The sequence below is a fragment of the Diadema antillarum genome, unplaced genomic scaffold, assembly GCF_040938485.1.
Source record: "Diadema antillarum isolate AM-2024a unplaced genomic scaffold, OU_Dant_1.0 seq00001293_RagTag, whole genome shotgun sequence".
Lineage (NCBI taxonomy): Eukaryota > Metazoa > Echinodermata > Echinoidea > Diadematoida > Diadematidae > Diadema > Diadema antillarum.
Window position 1 is genome coordinate 812,634 of NW_027272072.1, and position 6,917 is coordinate 819,550.

Genomic DNA, 6,917 nt, shown 5'->3' on the forward strand with positions numbered 1-6,917 from the left:
AGAGATACTTTGCACAATTTCCCCATATTATGTTACAGTAAGATAAATGAGGCATAATGAAGTTGTGATATAACTTAACAAGAATTTCAGAAGGTACGATTGCACGTTTACTACTGATTGCACCTATTGCTCTAGAGACTTTACTTTCCCCTCTACACATCAACAAGCACCCACATATGCACACTCAAATACTTACATACACAATCGGCCATAAAAAGTTTAATCCAGAATTACGATTCTCTAACTCTACTGATAAAAAAAACACACACACACACATACGTTAGTCGTGACATGTCTATTCATGAAAACGAGTGTGTTACACTGACTTCCAATGTATTTTGAAAAAAAATAATATTACGCGTTTACTAAATAATAATAAGATACAAGAAAAAACCTCTTTTGTTTTGCTTGCAATATGTGCGACCTTTTACCAAGAGACACAGAAATTTGACCTCCTCTATGGAAAGCACAAAGAATTTTAACGCAAACTTAATGTTCAGCATCTCATTTTCAATATACTACTCTGAAAAGGCTGAACTTTAGAAGACAACAATCTCACACCAGCACACTGTTAAACACGACATTCCTTCCACACTGAGATAGCATTGCTGGCAATATATCAATGAAAGCAACAACAATCAGCCACTTCACAGTGCGCATGAGCAGAAAAGGAGTCAATTGCTATAACAGGCATGTAGGTTTTTAAATTCACTGTGATAAACAAATGTGATGTAATGACGATTCATGTAACCCTTATGAATAGCGGGTGCCAGCATAACCACCTGACAGCAACAAAATGTTTATCAAAGCCTGAAGTGTTTGGAAATAATGATAAATGATAATAAAATAAATGCATACTTCCCCAAGAGTTTAATATTGATCATATTAATTGACGGGCCTTTGTGGTCATTTTATGTATGCAAGTTTATTCTTTGTTTGAACATGATACATTCCTTGGATATTTAAAATCAACCTTGCTTTAAAATCAATTAAAGGATGCCAATTTAATACGTTGTCAATGACTGTATTAAGCCCTTTAAAAGTAGTGACCAGTTTATATATCTTGCTTGTACAGAGAGCTGTAAATCAAGGATAAAACAGTAACAGGATGTAAAACATGGGACAAAAACAAAAACAAAAACACGAGAATCGTTTTTTTATAATTCTGCAGGTGGAGCCACTCAAGATGCATTCAATGAATAAAACTTTTTCCCTCAGTTCCACCCGCAGTTGATAATCATGTGGGATACCCGAACTAAATTAGATGATTCATCATTATGGAATATCCGCTCCTCATCCGAATCAAAACACAAAGTCAACGATACAGAGTTTTGTGCGACGGAAGTGAACTCTCACACAGATACATCACCACACTCTTTCAAATCGAATTTAAGGTACCGCGATTGAGCAATACTGTTAGAAAAACACATGAAATCCGTTGGGGATATCTCTGACAAGATAATGTGTGAATTTTGAAACGATGGTTTTCATCGTTAAACCAGAAAGAACGAAAATACCAAGCACCTCTCCTCGATCTGATGTAAGGCTTCGAAGGCAGAATTTTGCCAATCCTTCATCGGACTCTCTAAGGTTATTATAGAGAGGAAGATGTCAATTTGAAAACATAAATAAAGTCGACTAACATATCTGAAACAAATTCTGTTTACAACCAACCTTACATAAATCATAATGTCACCTGACATGGAAACCACAAAGTAATTAAAATGTAATTATTTTCGATACACTAAGGACTGATTTTTCTTCCTCCCGTTTTACGTGGTGTCTATGTGTCCGTTATTGCACTGGTTAGTTCCCAGCAAAATACGCCTGTCTGGTACAGTCAAGAGATGTTTTGTGCCCACGCAAAATATACTTCATTTTTACAATCTTCTCTTCTGAACACGAGCTTCATACATTTAGAAGCATGTTACTACGTATGGTGTTCATCACCATCCGATAAGATACATCACCACTGACTGGTATATTTCATACCAACCACACTCAAAATAACTTTCTCTTCACTAATTCGATAATTTCTGATAAAGGTACGAAATGAGACGGAAATGAACTTTGGTCTCATGAGAGTGGAAGGAGATACAATCTGTATCCCATTTTTACATCAAGCATGTGTTTTCTCCCAGAGTGCTCAATAAGCAAGATATAAGTACACGGACTACTATTGATAATTTGAAATTTTGATATCACGGATAATTACCGTGAAATCTTCGAATCTTACGAGACATGCGACCAAGGTTTCATCGGGAGTTAAAAGACTGAACAGCTTCCACTGACAACGGTCTACCTAAGGATATACCTAGGATGAAACGAAGAAATGTTTGTTTACGTCATAATCGCATCCCAATCATCATCGCATATTTAACGTGACATAAATAAACCATAACGATCATAACAATCAAGACAGGAAGCTTTTGTAAGCAATGAACTGGACTTGATCACCGTTTAGAGCTCAAGGTTTTTCGTCATGCTCTAACGTTGCCGGATGCTGTCCGTAAGTTACATGCGAATATCGGGCGTGTTTCCGTTCGTATTGTTAAGCAAAGAAGACATTAACTTCTCAGTAAGTTCAACAACTTGCCGCGAATTAGTGAACGTGTCCCTATGAAAAGTGCTTGATGTGAAAATCCTTTGTTCGAAGCTGAAAACGACGAAATATCCTGCATTTTTTGTCTCTTCACTCCGCTAAAGCCTCATGGGGTACATCAGGGTTAATAATTTAGTAAGATTAGGGAAGTTCTGCGACTATCTTCAGTAATACCTCGTTCAGTTTATTAAAACAAAAACAAAAAGTGTTGTTCTGTGATTTACAGTTGCATAAGATGAAATACCGACGTGTTTGAGCTGAAAAGGAGGCATGAAAATTAGTCAAGAACATCATGACAATCGAGGACAATAATCACCACGTATCCTACATGCAGCCACAGGACGATAATGTTCTTTATATCAGCGTACTCTCTAATGGTACCTAATGATACCGGTAAATCTTTTCATCTTCGATTTTTAGGTCTTGAAAAGATGTGGCAGAAAGATGCCAATACCTATTTTGCAATTAATATCACCTCTCTAGTCGGATATGAATTGATATGAGTTATGTAAAAGAATAAATCTATGCAAAATAAGGAGGTTTTATTCTGCCAAGGATCCCATAGGTTTGCATGTAAGTTATGTCTCATCTCAAAATACTCATTCCTGCTCATTGTGTGGCAAAGACAACCATGCCTGGGCATCGTGAATCATTTTTCGAGTTAAAAGGCAATATTGCTGCTGAGTTTTGATCGTATTGCTGTGGTTCTTCGAGAGATATTTGACAGACACCACAAATTATTTCTGTCAAAGAGATCAATTTTTCATCAATGTAAGTGGTAATAATTAAAGAATGTTATAGATCACTACGTTTCAGACGTAGTTTTTCTATGGCATTTACCTGTGGGAACATAATGTATTGTAAAATGTTTACTTTTGACTTCCTTGTTCATCACTTTTGTTTGTTCGCTAGATTTTTCTCTATGAACGACGGAAACGAATATATTACCTGAAATGTGTTTCTATAAAGAATCGTCCTTCATTTCATATAGATCTAAGGTGCAAAACGAAAGCAAGGTTATAATATGAGATGTCATTGTCTAGAAGATACGTCTGAAGCTTGAGGAATAATTTCTGGAACATATTGCCATAATATTTTGAGCAAAAGGGAATGAAAGAACAACGGACCAGAAACACTGACATTGCAGATGGCAACAGTCGCTCAGCGGCAACCTTAGAATTATTGGAATCTCAATTTCCGAGGCAGTCACTGCTCACGGCCGTGCGACGGTAGAACTGGTGAGTACAGCGAAAAATGTGGATTCATTCCAAATAACCAGACTAACACACAAGCGAATAGATATGTCGTTGTGTTCAGTGTGTTAATCAGTTCACTGAAGTTCGGATCCTGTATTTGCATGTCTGTTTATACATCATTTCCACCTATTCACGTTACAGAGTATGAGGTGAGTAACAATTAAGCATGACCGAGTTTTAGTAAATTAAATTCGATTTTTAAAGTAAATTTAATTCTAAAACTTAAATTTGTTCCTCTTATTCTGAAAGCACAGGTCACTCACAAAATATTCTGTTTTGAAGTGATATTTAACATTGCATTAGGTTAAGTTCACTCGAAAAAAATGAATTTCAGATTTTTCCCCATCAGCAATTGAAAGCAAATTTTGCTCATAATAGATACATAATTATGTGTTCATTAATTGAAAAACTTATTCATATACCTAATATGACTACAAAGCCCGTGATATTGACATGTTATGATAATATATTCCCTATTTGTTAGGACAAGGACATGCTCTTGTGAAATGTAAATCATGAAGTTCAGTTTAATGTTGCTATTCCAGCACGGCATCTGCTCCAGCCTCAAGCTGTATTCCATACATAGGGTGTGTGAAGCTACTCGTTAATCTATTCCGATAATTTCGTAGACCTGGGACTACATTATTTTTAACGGCAAGTTTACTTCTCGTAACATCTCTTTGCATTTAAGGACTGATTCTTTTCAAACCATGAATGTTTAATCGTGTGGAACTATCAAAATTTTCCTGTAGTCTCATTGCCACGTGTTTACTGTGGATGTATCGGCCATAATTACACCATGTCGAATGAAAAAAAAACCACACGAAAACGTAACGCTTTTATGACAATCTTGTTAATAAACCATCCATTTCATCGCATGTTATTCAGTGTTTGTTAGTTACACTTTGCATCATAGCGATGTAAAATATCGCTTGTTGCGTTATAATGCCAATGTGAATGTGGGCTTATTATACTAATGTCAGCCAAAAGTCTTCAATTTTTCTTTTCCGCATATTGAATGATTCAGATTTTAGATTTATAGCTTCCGCATTCATATGAGATTATGCTTTTTGTTTGAAAAGTACTTTTTTAACAGGAAATACAACGCAATATTTGTTTTTATAAACCATGCATTTAATGTCTGAATGCGTTTCGAATAATTAATTTTCCTGGCCCAGCCGCGAAATTTGGTACTACCTCACTATAATTGATATGGTTTGATATGATTTGATTTGAAATTATCAGTTGCATTGGAATCTGAATTTTCGACTTGGCATTCACTCATGCTCTGTAAAATTGTAAACATTTCTCCAATATTTCTCTTTCTTTCAGTGAGACTTGTAGGAGGGGCAGACGAACATGAAGGCCGAGTGGAGATACTGTGTGACGGGGTCTGGGGCACGGCGTGTGACTGGTATTGGGGTACTGAGGAGGGGAACGCGGTGTGTAGACAGCTTGGGTACTCATCGGTCGCATCGGTCCATCCCAATGCCCACTTCGGACAAGGCTCAGGTCCAATTTGGTTAGACCATGAGACTTACTGCCCAACATCGGATAAAAATTCGCTCCTAGAGTGCTACAGATGGCCGTGGGGATGCTACGTATCGACCCATACCTCCAGCTGTGGGCACGACGATGATGTGGGCGTACGATGTGCAGGAGAACGTGAGTTTATCTAAGTTTCGATTTAACATGGTCTTTTGCTTCGAGAGCAATCAATAGTGCTACTTTCTTCGTTGGTGACTTGCCAATTGGATCTTTCTGTACGTGACAGCATCATGAATCTGCCATCATCCCAAACATTACACTGATAACAATTTTAAATACAGAGGGCTCGACATTAGCGGTGCCCAGTGGCCTGAGGCCACTAAAAATTGATGTCGGGACACCAAATTCCCCAAAACCTTATCTTTTGGTGGCCTGATCAGGCAACTACGTTTCAAAGTGGATTGTTTTTGTTTCTTTTAGGCCACCAAATTCCAAATTCAAAGATTTCAGTGGCCCGATTTCAGTGGTATAGCTTACAGTACATTTTCCTATATCGATAATCTGGTTCCAACAAAATTATCGAAAATTTTATTGATTACTGGCATATTGATTTTTCATTTGTTGAAACCTATATTCCACCTGATTTGGGCTGCTGACATCATCATTAAGCATTAAGCTCATTAAATTGAAGTCACATTTTGGTAATGCGAGTATTAATTGCAATTTTGGGTAGACCTATCATTAACATTCCTAGCATTATTCGCTTTGGACCGTCCATATCAGAGACATCAATCATAGTACTGTAACTAACACAAAGGGAGTATTTCCAATTCTAGTCCACATTGGGTGTTGGGAGAGATGTAATGTACTTACACTTGAATTGTCTTGGTTGAAATCAACGTATTGTTTACTAATACTGACTGGAATATCAGATACAGATCAACATGAACAGTGGAGACATTGACATGACTGCATTGTAAGATGCAATGCACTAATTCCGTTGAGCCCACACCTATGCTTCAGTTCTAAAAAGTATTTCTATTCTTCCTGAAAGAGTAAAAGCGTGATTTACACTAAGCATCATGAAACTGAGTGCGATATTCATACTATTTTTGTCCATGATGACAAATTTGATATCTGATAAACCAGGGCTTATATTCAAAGTGATGAGGCTCACAGAGATCCACGAAGTAAGAACCACTATATCCCGTCCTGGTAATACTTTCACTGCAGTCTTTACTTTAGGAGAATATGTCACGTGATAATGGTCAATGTCTTCGCTTGATGATAAATGTAGACGTTGTACTGATGTACAAATGTATTGGCTACGTTGTTATCATTTTGTTAATCTACAGGAAATCTGAGTGCTGCAGCCGCAATATTTGCCAACGCAGACTTGAACGAAGGCCTAACTTACGGCGTTGATCGCTTCACTTATTACGACATGACGAGTAGATTGACATTCAGCCCAACGACAGCAAACCACGGCGATACACTTCAGTGTCATGTGCACGGTGTTGTGCGCTCTGCTACTCTGGAGGTTACAGGTGAATTTCTCATATTTGGTATCA